This window comes from Engystomops pustulosus, chromosome 5, assembly GCF_040894005.1.
Source record: "Engystomops pustulosus chromosome 5, aEngPut4.maternal, whole genome shotgun sequence".
NCBI classification, from domain to species: Eukaryota; Metazoa; Chordata; class Amphibia; order Anura; family Leptodactylidae; genus Engystomops; species Engystomops pustulosus.
In genome coordinates, this window is record NC_092415.1 from 69,377,553 (window position 1) to 69,395,197 (window position 17,645).

The window sequence follows — 17,645 nt, forward strand, 5'->3', positions numbered from 1 at the left end:
CACGAACTGGCGCTGTACGCCTTGGAGGTTCTTGCCTGCCCTGCCGCTAGCGTGTTGTCCGAGCGGGTTTTCAGTGCAGCTGGTGGCTTCATCACCGATAAGCGTACACGCCTGTCGACTGACAGCGCTGACAGGCTGACGCTTATCAAGATGAATAAAGCCTGGATTTCTCCGCATTTCCATTCTCCACCAGGTGAAAGAAGCTGAACCTGAATAATGTATGCACTCCTCCTCCTCATTGTCCTCCTTCTCCTCCTCTTTGTACACTAAAGCAGAGGAAACTGGCTTTTTTTTTGCCAGGGCCAACTGGCTCTGGCTATAGTACTCTATGTATTTAATTTTTCTGGAGGGCCAACTACCCTGTCCTCTGTTTTAAACAATATTTGGGAGTGCCACATACAGGCACTCAATCTATGTAATTTTTCTGAAGGACCAGCTACCTGCTCCTCTGGCTTGAAAACTTTTTTGGACTGCCACATACAGGCACTCAATTTATTTAATCTTTTTGGAGGACCAGCTACCTGCTCCTCTGGTTTGAAAACTTTTTTGGACTGCCACATACAGGCACTCAATCTATGTAATTTTTCTGGAGGACCAGCTACCTGCTCCTCTGGTTTGAAAACTTTTTTGGACTGCCACATAAAGGCACTATCCAAATTAAATTGTCTCCATAGCAGCCTCCACACGTCGTCTTTTTAGCTGCCTTCACACGTTGTCTCCATTGCTACCTCCACACGTCATCGCCATAGCTGCCTCCAAAAGTAGTCCATATAGCTGCCTCCATACATGGTCCCCTTATCAAACGAGCTGTGTCAGGCAGAATTTTGAATTGTTTTCATGGCTTCCATGTTAACTTTGTCGCCACCCTGCTGTGTAATCCACAAAATATACTGGCAAACTTTTATCATTTACCAATATTATTTCAGCGCTTCTTGCGCATCTGTTTACATTCCCCTCACCCGCCAGAACCCAAACTTATAAGAACGCTACTACACTTGATCTTATGCAAAAGGTTCTTAGAAGTGCTGTTTGGGGAGTAGCCTAGAGACAGGGGCTTGGATTGGCGAAAGCTCGCCTGGCATCGGAGCGCCAGCTCCATCCCAAGATCCAACTAACATAGTTTTAACTGCAGCACCTTTAATCTACTACTAGTTCACTGCCTCCATACATGGTCCCCTTATCAAACGAGCTGTGTCAGGCAGAATTTTGGGTTGTTTTCATGGCTTCCACATCAAACTTGTTAACTTTGTCGCCACCCTGCTGTGTAATCCACAAAATATACTGGCAAACTTTTATCATTTACCAATATTATTTCAGCGCTTCTTGCGCATCTGTTTACATTCCCCTCACCCGCCATATCCTAAACTTATAAGAACGCTACTACACTTGATCTTATACAAAAGGTTCTTAGAAGTGCTGTTTGGGGAGTAGCCTAGAGACAGGGGCTTGGATTGGCGAAAGCTCGCCTGGCAGCGGAGCGCCAGCTCCATCCCAAGATCCAACTAACATAGTTTTAACTGCAGCACCTTTAATCTACTAGTTCACTGCCTCCATACATGGTCCCCTTATCAAACGAGCTGTGTCAGGCAGAATTTTGGGTTGTTTTCATGGCTTCCTCATCAAACTTGTTAACTTTGTCGCCACCCTGCTGTGTAATCCACAAAATATACTGCCAAACTTTTATCATTTACCAATATTATTTGAGCGCTTCTTGCTCACCTCCTTTGGTTCCTCTCTGCCACCCATTGGTTTTAAGCCTGAGTCCATTTGGGGTATGTTGCCAAGACACTCTCTAGCCTGCCGCTGCTGCCGCTGCCTCTGCATAGTCCCCTATAGTGTCAGGGTCAATTATTGGATGTTTTAGATGCTATCTAGCCTCATTCGGTCACTCTGTCATTGCCATGCTGTTGCCCACAGTTTTGGCATAATGGTGCGATTAAGCAGCCTCAGAGGCATCCATGCATGCTGCCCCTGCTGTTTCCTGTCCATTTCCGTGGTGTTTCCATCCTTTTCTGAGGTTCCCAGGTGCTTGGCCAAGCTTCCCTGTGCAGATCCTTGTTCCCTTTGAAAAATGCTCGAGTCTCCCATTGACTTCAATGGGGCTCGTTATTCGAGACGAGCACTCGAGCATCGGGAAAAGTTTGTCTCGAATAACGAGTACCCGAGCATTTTAGTGCTCGCTCATCTTTAGACTGAACCCTTTTGGCAACAGGTTGTTCAGATAAAGGCCAAAGGGGTTACTTTATCAGCCATAACATGAGAAGTTAGCTTTTCCAAGTCTAGAATATTTTATCTTTACACAACAAACTGAATCTCTAATCTCAAAGTTTAAAGTTCTCCAAGAAGGCTGGTCGCCATGCAAAGAAAAATCCAAGAGAGGACAGGATAATGCAGAGAATCCCCGTGGATAATTGTTTTCCACAATGCAGCTGGAATTGCTTGCCAGTAGAGCACTGAACAGGGTAAGGATCAGTCTCCTCATAAGGTGTCTAAACATTTAAGAGTATTTGGACAACTCTACTCTACAGTGGAATCAAAAGTCTCACCATTGCTGAGGAGCATGTTGTGTGGATATAGGAGAAGTACTCCACAGTACATTTTAGCGATGAGAAAGACTGAACCCACTGGGTGTAATAAGTCAGTAAAATGTGGTGGAGGATGCGTCATGGTTTGGGAAATGTTTTTTTGCAGCATGAGTTGGACCTCACATAGAGCTACATGGCAGAGAAGAGTGAATTCACGTGTGTATATAAACCTCCTTCAACAACACATGGTTCCTTCCTTGTTCCCATTAATCAGCCAACATTTTTTATGCAGGACAATGTCCCCTGTCATACAGCAAAATAGGTGAAGCGGTTCCTTGAAATAGAAATCATTGAAACAAACCCTATATGACTGGCAGCCTAACATTCCAGTTTGCACTGACTTTGCAAAAAAGGTGTCAATGTGACTGAACCCTTCCAGCAGCATGTTGTCTAGATGAAGCCCAAATATTTGACTTTACCAACCATAGCAACAGAAGTTGGCTGTTCCAAGTCTGTGACTTCTAGAATACTACATCTATACTATATCACAACCTCATTCAAGTCCCCAAGAAGGGTGGTTGCCCTACAATGACAAATGCAAGAGAGAAAGTGATCATTACAACACTGCAGCTGGAAAAGCTCGTCAGCTCAGCACGGAACAGGGTAAGGATCTGTCTCATCATGCAGTGTCTCAACATTTAAGAGCATTTAGACTGAAAGTCCAATCTGCAGTGACCAAACCTCCTAATAGCAGAAAGAATCAAAAGGCTCGACGTTGTGCCGACATAGGAGAAGTTCATTTTAAAGGACATCTTCTATTAATCTACATGATGGTGGAAGCTTTCTACTCACGTCCCTTGCACATCTGCAGTAAACTTCTTTTAGCTTCTTAAAAGTGAAAATCACCATACAAACCCCACATATAAGGTATCTATAATGACCCGTTCAATAAAATAAAATCATTATTAAACCTGCACGATGAACGGAATAAAATAAATAAAAAAACCACCAAGAATTGTGACTTTTACCTTTACTGTCCCACATAGAATGCAATAAAAAGTGATTTAAAAAAAGTAAGCTTTTGTTCTATAAAATTAGTAAAATGTAAGAAAAAGTATAGAAATTTGGTAATTCTTTAATTGTACTAACCATAGAATATAAATAACATGTTACATAGGCTACATTCACACAAACATGTTCCCACACCAGCGGCATATGGGAGAGGAGGAGGGGGTGAGCTCTGCTTGCCCCGACCCTTTCCACAGAGATGCACAACACCATATTACGGGTAAAGATAGAACATGTCCCAACTTTTCTTCGGGCATGGAGCTCCGTGTGGCCATTGCCAACCTATGTGAAAAAGTGTAAAAAAAGTTATTGATCTCAGAATTTGGCAAAATGGAAAATATTTTTTAGGTACAAAAGATTTTCATTTTTAAAAATCCATTTAAACCTAATAAACCTATATAAATTTGATATCCCTGTGATCATACTGACCCAAAGAATAAAGGGAAAGTGTAATTTGGAGCCCCGAATAAAACCCCTATTAACAGGGGCCACAAGAAAAAACCACAAATGTGTATTTTTTTGTCAATTTCACCGCACTTGGAATTTTTTTTCTTACAGTTCATTGCATGGAATATTAAATGGCACCTCTAAAAAGTACAATTTGTCCCGCAGATAAGAAGCCCTTATACCATATTTATGTGTCATTCCTTACTGCAAATGTAGAGAAGAAGTGTTTAGAGATAGCTTATTGTAAAGGAGTAACTGCCATTTGAATACGTAGCTATGTCTTTGGTAGCCTGGTCCTTAAGAGGTTAAAAATCCTGGCGGTTGATTTCCTATAAGGGTGTATTGTGTGCATTGGTCGTCTTGCCTTAACTGTGCATTGTTAGTTATTGCAAAGTGGCTCCAATAAAAACACTTGTTCTTTACAATAATATTGTGTAGCTTTTTATCTTGTGGATTGATGCCTGTAGCAGTAAAGTGATCTTTGCTTTACCAGTGTCAGGGCTTAACCTTTATATGACCCAGCCCTGTTTTTTACTCCCAATCTTCAAAAAAGCCTAACTTTTTTTTAATCTTCCACTTACAAAGATAAAATAAAGGCTTGTTATCTAAAGGATAAAAATAACTTTTTTGTGGAGCCATTAAATATTCCATGCAATGCACTAGAAATCTGGAGAAAAAATTCTAAATGCAATGAAATGAAATGAAAAATTCACTTGCACCATTTTCTTGGTGTAACCTTTTCGAGTAGTGAGCTGAAGTTTTCACTGCTACCATTTTGGGACCTATACAACCTCTTGATCAATTTTTATTCATATATTTATAAGTTGCAAATTTGTGCAAAAATTGGCAATTCAGTCAATTGTCCATTTTTTTAGTTATGAAATTCATTAATCCTTTTTATTTTTTGACACATCATGGATTTTGGGACATGGGTATACCAATAGTGTGTCAGATCACAATGTATTGCAGTAACTTATTATTATTGCATATTGGGGGGAATTTTTAAACGCACTTGTGCCACAATTGTGGTGGTTTGGTGCCAAAAACACTGTCTAAAATGCCTTGCACCACAATTATCAATGCTTTTAGACCTTTTTTGGCACTTGTCCAATTAAGGTGACGTGACCTTTGAGACATGGGCGTAGCCTCATGAGAAATGGGAGGGAAATCGTCCATATAATCAAAATTCTGGTGCCCTAAAAGGGTTGTACACTTTCAGGAAATAATTGATATGGTTTGTGGAAAATTTATGCAACATTCCAATATACTTTCTGTATATACAGACGGTACCCGGGTTACGTACAAGATGGGTTCCATAGGTTTGTACTTAAGTTGAATTTGTATATAGGTCAAAATTGTATATTTTATAATTGTAGTTCCAGACAAAATTTGTTTTTTTTCCCAGTGACAATTGGAGTTTCAACATTTTTTGTTGTAATTGGACCATGTATTATCAATAAAGCTTCATTGCAGACACCTTACAGCTGATCATTGCAGTCTGTGACTATAGTAAAGCATTCAGAGAGCTTTACCAGAGATCACAGTGGGCAAACGGGTCCGTCTTTAACTAGAGGTCGTCTGTAAGTCGAGTGTTCTTAAGTAGGTTACCGCCTGTATCCACTTTCAGTAGATAGAAATCTGCCGTAGTCTTGGGATGGACATGTAGGTCCTTCCAGTCATTAGTATCACATGGCACTGATTACTTTCTGTGATAATAACAGCTTGTGTACCTTTCTGTCCATTACATGACCAGCGACAGATTTCTATCCACTGGAAGTAAACATAGAAGATTATTATAGGATGACAGCAAGCAGAGATCTAGAAAACAAGGAATCATATATTGAAAAATTGTATAACTTTTAAATACACAAACAATATCATTTATTTGCTGAAAATGGACAACCTCTTTAAGTATCAGATCAGATGCTGGTTTTAGGTGACCTAAACACGGCACTGAACTGGTTAACCTCTGCAATCAGTGCCAGCAAGAAACAAGTCAGTTGTCAGTTAGCTGTGTAATACAACAGAGAGCGCAGTCTGTGATCCCCTTGCAACAGCCTTTGTAGCACCATGACGTGCTATGCCGTCATGGTGTGTGTAAGTGATAAATGATGAGCTGGAGTGTTTTGCTTTAATTTACAGCTGCGGTGGAGGCCAGACAGCTGCATCCATATTCCATTAAGCTTTGTAGAACCCGCTATTCTTTTTTTTCAATATACACTCACCGGCCACTTTATTAGGAACACCTGTCCAACTGCTCGTTAACACTTAATTTCAGCCAATTACATGGTGGCAACTGAGTGCATTAAGGCATGTAGACATGGTCAAGACAATCTCCTGCAGTTCAAACCGAGCATCAGTATGGGGAAGAAAGGTGATTTGAGTGCCTTTGAACGTGGCATGGTTGTTGGTGCCAGAAAGGCTGGTCTGAGTATTTCAGAAACTGCTGATCTACTGGGATTTTCACGCACAACCATCTCTAGCGTTTACAGAGAATGGGCCGAAAAAGAAAAAACATCTAGTGAGCGGCAGTTCTGTGGGCGGAAATGCCTTGTTGATGCCAGAGGTCAGAGGAGAATGGGCAGACTGGTTTGAGCTGATAGAAAGGCAACAGTGACTCAAATCGCCACCCGTTACAACCAAGGTAGGCAGAAGAGCACCTCTGAATCCACAGTACGTCGAACTTTGAGGCAGATGGGCTACAGCAGCAGAAGACCACACTGGGTGCCACTCCTTTCAGCTAAGAACAGGAAACTGAGGCTACAATTTGCACAAGCTCATCAAAATTGGACAGTAGGAGATTGGAAAAACGTTGCCTGGTCTGATGAGTCTCGATTTCTGCTGCGACATTCGGATGGTAGGGTCAGAATTTGGCGTCAACAACATGAAAGCATGGATCCATCCTGCCTTGTATCAACGGTTCAGGCTGGTGGTAGTGGTGTCATGGTGTGGTGAATATTTTCTTGGCACTCTTTGGGCCCCTTGGTACCAATTGAACATCGTTGCAATGCCACAGCCTACCTGAGTATTGTTGCTGACTATGTCCATCCCTTTATGACCACAATGTACCCAACATCTGATGGCTACTTTCAGCAGGATAATGCACCATGTCATAAAGCTGGAATCATCTCAGACTGGTTTCTGAACATGACAATGAGTTCACTGTACTCAAATGGCCTCCACAGTCACCAGATCTCAATCCAATAGAGCATCTTTGGGATGTGGTGGAACGGGAGATTCGCATCATGGATGTGCAGCGGACAAATCTGCGGCAACTGTGTGATGCCATCATGTCAATATGGACAAAAATCTCTGAGGAATGCTTCCAGCACCTTGTTGAATCTATGGGTCCAACCCATTACTAGCATGGTGTACCTAATAAAGTGGCCGGTGAGTGTAACTCACTGCACAGAACAACCAGGAAGACAGAAAGGGTGAATGGGGGCCAACAAATCATTTTACCGATGCACCAAAACCCCTTCAGCTGAAATAGTTTTGATTAACAATTTGCCAATTTTACAATAGTCAAGAGACTTTCTTTCATATATAGTACTTCCTGTACCTACCTCTGGTAAGTTAATTTATATAATATGCAGGCTCTATATAAATGGGAATGTATTTGTTATTATCCTTTCTCGTTTATAAAAAGCTTTACTTTCTTCCTAGTGTGTGTATAGCACAGCAATACTAACACCTGTAATGTCTCCTGTGTTGAAAAAAAATCTATTTTGCATAAAAGACATCTGCCCAGCCTTCTTCATTATGAATGAAAAACCTAGAGATGAGAAATTATTGGTAATATCCACAGTGATAAGTCATGATTGTTATTTCTCTGTATCATCCCATATGATAAAGTAAGGAACAATGCATTGTGACTGTCGTGGTGTGCAGAGAAGAAATTGCTGGATGGAACAGATTCTGAGAAAAGTGGATTGTAGAACCTAATCACATTTCACATGCTGTTGGAATGAAACAAGCCTTTCTGCTATGTAATTTAGTAATACACCATCTGATTCTTTTACTTGACCAGGATAAAAGGCATAAGCTTAGTTTGTTCATCTTTTGATATCCTTTCTGTTCTGCATAAAGGAAATTTACCATTTGATTTCATGCATTTTGAAACAAACATACCTTGAGAAAGCTGTAGCTACACTGATGTAGAAACATATCTTGTTTAATACCTGAGTTGAGTAGTTTTGCTGAAAAAAACAATTAACCCCTTAAGGACGCAGGGTTTTTCGGCTCATTTCTCGCTCTCCAACTTCAAAAATCCATAACTTTTTCATTTTTACGTGTACAGACCTGTGTGAGGGCTTATTTTGTGCGTAACAAATTTTACTTTCCCGTAATGTTATTTATTTTAACATGCCGTGTACTGCGAAGCTGAAAAAAAATTCCAAATGTGGAAAAATCAAAAAAAAAAAACGTCACGTTCTTGTGGGCTCAGTTTTTACGACTTTCACTCTTCGCTCCAAATAACACGCCTACTTTATTCTTTGGTTCGGTGCGATCGCGGTGATACCAAATTTATATAGGTTTTATTGTGTTTTAATACATTTTCAAAAATTAAACGAATGTGTACAAAAAAGGAAAAAAAAATTTTTGCCATCTTCTGACGCTAATAACTTTTTCATACTTTGGTGCACGGAGATGTGTGAGGGGTCATTTTTTGCGAAATGAGGCAAAGTTTTCATTGCTATCATTTTGAGGTCTGTGCGAGATTTTGATCATTTTTTATTTCATTTTTATGTTATGTAAAAAGGTGTAAAAGTCGCATTTCGGGCATTTGGGCGCCATTTCCCGCCTCGGAGGTCACCGCCGCCCGTAACCGTTTTTATATTTTGATAGATCGGGCATTTTGGGACGCGGCGATACCTAATATGTTTGTGATTTTTACTGTTTATTATGTTTTATATCCGTTTTAGGGAAAGGGGGGTGATTTGAACTTTTAATATTTTATTAATTTTTTTTATTTTTTAAACTTTTTTTTTTCTTTTTTTTTTTCACTATTTTTTAGACCATCTAGGGTACATTAACCCTAGATGGTCAGATCGCTCCTACCATATACTGCAATACTACAGTATTGCAATATATGGCATTTTTGCAGGTCATACATTACAATGAGCCACTGGATAACCTGCATAAGCCATGTAGCCTTGTGTCAAAAGAAGACCCGAGGCTACCATGGTAACCGATCGCCGCCCCCTGATGACGTTCGGGGGCACGGCGATCGTAAAAAAGATGGCGGCGCCCGCGCCGCCGTCTTTTAAATGCCGCCGGCGACTTTGCCGGCGGCGTTGAGAGGGTTAATAGCCGCGATCGGTGCAAGCACTGACCGCGGTTATTAGCGGTGGGGGTTTTCTGCAAAATGCAAAAACCCCCACCTTTGTATGAAGAGGACTCAGCCCGTGAGCCCTCTTCATACATCCCTTATACCTCTGCGCCATAGAGCTACGGCGCAGAGCGTTAAGGGGTTAAAACATTCAGGATTGCATGCTGCTTGCAGTCCATAAACAGATTACACGGAGCTGTTTGCACTGTCCAGACAGCACTAATCCTTCACTGTGCTGGATCACTCATACACAGCAGCTGGGGGATGGTGCAGTGATTGATTTCTTCTGCCTGTCAGGCACAATACAGTGATTACATCATTCTCTCGAGCAGTGCCTACTTAATGTAAGAAGAAAAGCGCTGGAGTCAGGCAAAAAGTTTAATTATCATAATTTTATAATTGTTTTTTCGGCAAAACCACTCAGATCTTTGATTAAGCAAGATATGTGCCTGCGTCAGTGTAGCTACAGCACTCTCAACATATGTTTGGTTCATAATGCATAAAATCAAATGGTAGATTTTCTTTAAATTCTGTGCTTAGGTTGGCAGCTAATAAATACAGTTTCACATTTAACAATAAATCCCAGCCAATAGCACTTTTTCTAAAGGGAGTTAATCTCTAAACATAATTCAGTTATTGCTCAATACTATCCATTCAGATGCTACTTTTATTTAATGCGTTCTGTTTAATTTAGTTCAATTTAAAGCGTAACTGTTAAGTTATAATGATTTTACCAAATTCTCAAAACAAACAGAACAATGTCCATATGGTGCTGCTTGCCCTTTTCTTTTACATTTTCTGTTCTGAAAGTGTTTAGTAAAAGTGGGTGAACATTAACCTCTCCCTGTATCTGCCCTGAAGCTGACTCCAACAAAATGCATCACGGGATCTGTGGGCAAAGTAATTTAGCAATTAGTAATTAAATCCATTTAGTTCCCCACAAGTAAATCCACTGAACACTGCATAGTGTACATACAGGATGCATATGGTGACTAGCCTGGCAGCTTTCATCACATCAAGTGGAAGAAATCATAAGTAAAACAGTTACATGAAGTGTATAGCCTGTGCTGTGTGAACACTAAGGGTTAATAGCTTCTCTGCACTGTGCAGAAAGTTCTGAGTACAAGGTGGGGGAGGGGTGCAGCATGAGGTACAGAGAGAGAGAGAAACACAGAATCACAGACTGGATGGAGGAACTGATAGGTTACAGGGGAGATCTTGTACCTGTCATGTTCGCTAGGGAGAATGCTGGGACTTCTGGTTCTTCTGTTGGTGCTAGCAGCGTTCTCCGACCTCCGGCGCATATCCACGCAAACTCCACCTCTAGTCCGCTACCAGCGGTCTCTGGTGTGCGCCCCGGGCAGCACCTCTGCTTGGTGCCTGCTATTGTGCTTGGTTATTCTGCACCATGAGGGGTTAATTCCCAGAAGTTGTCCAGCTCCAATCAGGTTCTGGAGGAGGGGTTCTGGCTGCATAAATTGCAGCTTTACTAGTCACCTGTGTGCCAGTGTTTGAAATCCCTTTCATTGCTTGCTCTCTGTATTATGGTTGACTAGCTCTGTGTCTGAATTGTTGTGACCTCGGCTAGTTTTTTGACATTGACTTTTTGCTTACTGATTTTGTTCTTGACGTACCCTCTCGTTGTGACCCCGGCTAGTTTACCATTCTTTTGTGTTTTATGTTTGTCAGTCTGTTCGTGTTTTCCATTTTTTCCATCTTATGTATGATCATGTCTTTTTACTTGTTATACATGTTCAGTTTTTCCTATCCTGGCAGGCGTAAACTTTGGCGTCTTTTTGACACTTTTTGTTGCAAATGTCTCAAATCCACATTTAATTTGGGATTTGAGGCTGTGTCTTGCATTTTTAAACACGCTAGTCACACCCGAAGGAGATGATGACATATGAGGCTGCGGTCACACATTGCCTTTTGATTGCATTTTGATTTGCATTTTGATTTGCCTAATTACATTTCTGTTAACATTTGCATCTTCAAAACACTAGTAAACACGATGTGTACACATGCGTTAACATTGTGTTTCTATTGCTTTTGTAAACGCAAATGTTAACAGTAATGTAATTAGGCAAATCACCTCTCCTCAGCTCTTGTAATAGCTTTCAAAATGCAATGTGTTAAAAAAAAATGTAAATGCTAAAATTTCTGAATGTTCAAAAAACAGGTTACTATGGAGGTTTTTTTTTCAATGGGCCAATATCCAATTTGGTCAAATTGGATTTTGGCCCATTGAAAAAACCCTCTAGTCTTCTTTGTCAATTACTAAAAAGTTTTCCCTGTTTGAATCGTGGGAATAGCAAACTTATCATTATGGGCAATACGTTTAGCAATAGACACGCTGGCAAGGAATATCATATAAGACATTGGGGCTCTTTTACTAAGGGTCCGTATCACGCATTTTCGTCGGGGTCCCCGAATTTTTCCGATTTGCGGTGAATTGCCCTTGGATTTTGGCACACGCGATCGGATTGTGGCGCATCGGCGCCGGCTTTCAGGCAACAGAAATCAGGGGGGCATGGCCGTTGGAAAACCTGAAGGGTTCGGAAAAAACGCAGAATTTAAAGAAAAAAATTGTGTTGCAAGAATAGCACTCACATACACCGAGTAAAAAGGTGAACTCCGGCAGACTTCAGCGCAGCAGCGATACCTAGTGGACATCGGGCGCACAACCTTCGTGAATCCCGGCAGAACACGAATCGGAGAATGGGCCGCTACAGCTTAGAGAAAGCTTCCCCGCAAAATTCCTGCGTTCCTGCTCCTTAGTTCCAGTGTTCCTGCGTTCCTGTGTTCCTGTTCCCATGCTCCTGTGTGATCCTGCGTTCCTACTCCCGTGCTCCGGTGTGTTCCTGCCGTAGGCCGTAGATCCAGCAGGGAACATAGGAAGGCGATGGAATCTATCAGCGCAGGCAGCTGGCCAGCGCTAATTAGCTGCACGCTGGCCCTTTAAATTTCATAGAGCTGTCGCACACGTGCCCTAGGACACAGGAGCGTGTGCGCGCCAGAGCACGGACATAGCAGGGACCACTGCTGGAGCCGGCACAGGTACGTTTCGAAACTGGGGCACACCGAGGTAAATGGGTGCACCTGTGACCAGGGATATGGGTCGCTGGGGCACCCGTGACAGTATCCCCCCCCCCTTCGGCCTCACCCTCTTTTTGGACTGAAGGAACCTTTGCTCCCAAGACTTCTCCTCCAGCCCGAACCCCTTCCACTCATCAAGAAAAGACTGCTTCACTCTGACTGACTTCATACCCAGGACATCTTTCACCTCATAGACATTGGTGGAATGCGCCTCAGGAGCTGGAGGTGGTACTTTAAGAGAGAAGCAGTTCCAGATGACTGGCTTCAGAAGGGAGACGTGGAAGGAATTCGGGATGCGCATGGTGGAGCTCATAGGCCGCAGAATTGATGTGCTTTAGCACTTCCAATGGACCCAGATAGCGAGGACCAAGCTTGTAGCTGGGAACCTTCAGCCGGACGTATCTTGAAGACATCCACACCTTATCTCCTGGAGAGAAGACTGGAGGAGGCCTGCATCTCTTGTCTGCCTGGGTCTTGGTGTGGGTGGAGGCCCGAAGTAGCGACTGCCATGTTTGCTCCCAGATGGACTTGATATCTTGAACCAAATCCTCCACAGCAGAATCATCAGAAGTCTCAGACAGAGGAAGAGGTGGGCTTGGATGTTGCCCAAAGGCAACAAAAAATGGAGTGGAGCTGGCAGATTCAGAGTCCAGAGTTGTAAGAAAATGCCACCCATGGCAGCTGGGTGGCCCAGTCGTCCTGTTGGGCAGAGACAAAATGACGAAAATAGCATCCCAGGGTCTGTCCATTGGACTGTGGATGGTATGCAGATGAAATGTCTAGTTTAACCTGTAGTTGACCGCACAGAGAGCTCCAGAAACCAAAAGCACACTGGACTCCACGGTCCGTGTCAATGTGCAGGGAAAGTCCATGAAGCCAGAAGATGTGCAGGTAGAACAGGCTTGCAAGGCGTGGAGCCGGTGGCAGACCTGGCAGAGGAACAAAGTGGGACACCTTAGAGAAGCAATCCATTACAACACAGATGACTATATTACCGGAAGAAGATGGGAGATCCATAGCTATGGCTATATGACACCACGGGCAACTGGGTATCGGCAATGGAAGCAGCAGACCTGCAGGCTTTAGATGTGCTGACTTGTTACGGGCACAGGAAGCCCAGGAACACAAAATCTGGAACGTCCTTGACCAGATCTGGCCACCAGTAGTAACGAGATATGAGGGCAACAGGGTGCCCAGCCACACGAGAGCAATGTCCCCATGTTGATATCCTCTTCTGTAGAGCAGGTCGGACATGGATCTTGCCAGGAAGGAGCTGCTGTAGGTCCACAGGTGCCGCAGCAACCAGTCATTCTGCAGGAACGATATGACAAGGAACCGAATCTTCCCCAACAACATCAGAGGCACAACAGAGGGCATCAGCTTTGATGTTCTTCTTGGCTGGACAAGAGTGAATAAGGAAGTTTAATCGCAAGAAAAAGAGGGACCAGCGAGCCTGACAAGGATTGAGACGTTAAGCAGTCTGGAGATACAGGAGATTCTTGTGGTAGATATAGACCGGATGAGGAGCCCCTTCGAGAAGATAGCGCCATTCCTCCAAAGCAAGCTTTGTGGCCGGAAGTTCCCGATCACCAATGGAATAATTCCAACTGATGAGGCGTCAACCTCAACTTGAATGGCTTCTCCGTATCAGTCCGTGTGAGACTGGCGGAGATATAAAGACCTGGTGAAGGCTTCTTCAGCTGCCGGTGGCCAGAGTCTTGGATTGGCATTCTTCTTAGTCAGTGCCACAATGGGAGATATAAGAGAGAAGGAATGTGGAATAAATTGCCGGTAATAATTGGCGAAGCCCAGAAATCTCTGTATGGCACGTAGTCCCACTGGGCAAGGCTTGGTAGGATCCATCTGTAGTCCTTTGTCAAAAATGATGTATCACAGGAATGGAAGACTTCTCTGATGAAATTTGGCATTTCTTGAGCTTGGCATATAAGTGATTGGCCCTTAGGCGCCTGATAACTTACCAGACGTGGATTAGATGAGACTGTATGTCATGAGAAAACACCAGAATATAGTCCAACTAAATAACTACACAAATGTAGAGCAAATCTCTGAAGATATCATTGACAAATTCTTGGAACACTGCATTGCAGAGTCCAAAGGGGATAACCAAATACTCCAAATGCCTGTCACGAGTATTGAAAGCCGTCTTCCACTCATCGCCTTAAGGGATGTGGATGAGGTTATATGTCCCTCGCAGATCCAGCTTGGTGAAAACCTTGGCACCCCGTAGGTGATCAAAAAGTTCAGTGTGAGAGGCAAAGGGTAGCTGTTTTTCACAGTGACTTGATTAAGGCAGTGGTAGTCGATGCACAGACAGTAGGAACCATCCTTCTTGGACACAATGAAGAATCCAGCACCAGCAGGAGAAGACAACTTGCAGATGAATTCATTCTTCAAATTCTCCTTGATGTAGGCTGACATAGCCGCAGTCTCAGGCACAGATAATGTGTATACTCGACCTCGTGGAGGAGATTTGTCCCTCAGCAGGTCTATGGGACAGTCATAGCGGCAGTGCGGTGGCAGAATCTCCACTTGGTTCTCAGAGAAGACATCTGTAAAATCCATATAAGCAGCAAGAAGACCTGCCACCTCAGAAGACAGAAAAGTCTACTAGTCGAGCACCAGAGTGTGTTCCTGCATGGGAGGCCCAAAAGCACTGAGGACGTAGAGTGGGGGAGCACATAAAACATCAGTCTCTCCTTGTTCAACGCCACAATTTGCAGCGACAGGGGCTCAGTACGATACTGGACTGGGTCATGGAGAAACTGTCCACTGAAGGAAGAGATAACCAGCTGCTTCTCTAGGAGAACCACAGCAAAATGATGCTGGCAGACCAAGGCAGCATCCATGAAATTCCCTGCAGAGCCAGAGTCCAGGAAGGCTGAGACTTGAAGTGGGTTGCCTGTTTAAAAACTGAGAAGAGCAGGGACATTCAGACAAGGGGAAGCTTTGCTCTTAACTAGGGATGCTTTTCCCAAGAACCAAGGAGGCAGAGATTCTCCTCTTTTCATCTGGAACGTTCCTGGGGAGATAGATGAGCTATACCCACTTGCATGGACTCCTCTGCAACAGGCACGGAAGACAGCTGAGGTGGTCTTTGGAAGAGTGGAGCCAAACGGGGCAGATGAAGGGTCCTGACTTGTGGTTGTTCCAGGCGTCACTCCTCAGAGCGTTCAGTAAATTGGATGTCTATCTAAGTGGCCAGAGAGATTACTGTCAGGATTCGGGATCAGTGGATCCTCTGGACCACCGAGCAAGGTGGTACTAGCCAACACCTGGGATCGGAAGCAGGATGGTCTTACTGTGGCGAGGTACCACCAGGTCGTTCCACAGGTGCAACTAGCCCATGGTGGCAGCCAAAGTCAGGGTACCTTAGCAGAAGACAGTCTTGTGGTCAGATTCAGAATCAGGGCAGGTGGCAGAGATGCAAGGTCAAGTCCAATCCGGGGTCAGCAATGGGAGGTCCAGGCAGATGGGAACGGGAACACAGGAATGGACAGGAACACACAGGAGCACAGGAACACGGGACACAGGAACGCAGGAACACGGGAACCTAGGAAAATCGCAGGGGAGATTTCTCTAAGGCGTAGGTATAAATATCCGTCAGGAAAGGGGCTGGAATTCATCAGGGCAAGCAGCTGGCCAGCGCCAATTAGCGGCGCACTGGTCCTTTAAATTTTACAGAGGCGTTGCGCGTGCGCCCTAGGACACGGCGCGCATGTGCCAGAAGCACGGAGATCACGGGGACCGCCGCTGGAGCCAGGACAGATAAGTTTAGAAGCTGGGGCACACAGAGGTACAAGGGTGCGCCTGCGACCCAGGATCTGGGTCACAAGGGCACCCGTGACAATCAGGGTATAACCCAGGTATAACATTACCAATGGAACAGGCACCAAAACACCCTGAACACCCGCTGACCCTTGGTTTAGAATCAATATGGTGTGGGAATTTCCTTTACCAATGTATTCTGCACAGCCTTTATTTCCCATTTTTGAGTTTGTTTATCCTCAGTTCACCCCTTAATGAATTAATGAGGGGTGTATTTTTCATAATGGGGTCCCTGTCTAGCGCTTCCACTTTACAAAAGCTTCACAAAACCAGCATGGCATTCAAAAGCAAAACCATCTAAATCTGATTTACAAAAGTTAAGTATCACTCTTCTCCTTCTATGCCATGCTGTGTGCCAGACCTACTTTGTATACCTGTCTATGACAGTTTGGTTCTTAAGATCACAAATTAAGATTGTGGTTTCCAGACAACATGCCACTTTTCCAGAGCCACTCCTGTGCGCATCTAGTGGAACCCCATTTTGGAAACAACAATCTTAATTAAATTTATCAAGGGCTGTTGTGAACATTTTGACTCCTACATAGGTGTGGCAGAATTTTTTAGTAATTAATGGGAAGTAATTTTGACTATTTTTTATTATAGTGACCAACATATTGGGGAGAGATCCATTATGCATTCCCCACCAGTCTTTTGACGTTAAAAGGTACCTAAATCCCCATCCTTGCATGTTTCCCTGCTTTTCTGACCAGCATGCCACTTTGGGCATTTTGGGGCGGGAAACATGGCAGACTGTGGCTGGCATAGTGGTGAATGCACCAACCCTCCTTATTTACAATAGTCTCCACCGGAAAAATCGCAGATAGTCTATTCAGACTTGGCCTTAGATCCAACCTAAAGGAGTTTGGAGCTTAGGAGTGAGTAACACAGACAAGTTACATGTTGTTTTTTGAAAAGCATCCAAACTAAAGCCTAACCCATATGACTACACAGAGGATTCAGTCAGGGTGCAAGGTAAATTATAACACACAATTATATTGTAATGCAAATTTTTAAAGCAGAAAGACATATTTGTGTGATGGGCTTCTTCAAACCGTTTCTAGTAAAAATGAGGTCCCTGGTGAAAGGTTCCCTTTAATGAATTCCCCACATTATGCCCAGTTTGAATCAACAGAGACACGCACTCTAATTTTTTACCAGAAATTACCCACATTTTTTTTTTTAAATCAACAAACTTTATTTAAAGGTACTTGGGAGATAGAATTAACACAGCATAGAAGTTGTGGTCACGCAGGTGCTTTTATGTTATGTACACACAGTGAACAAGCGAAAGGATCATCTCCACATGTTCGTGTTTTGTATGATTTATTGGT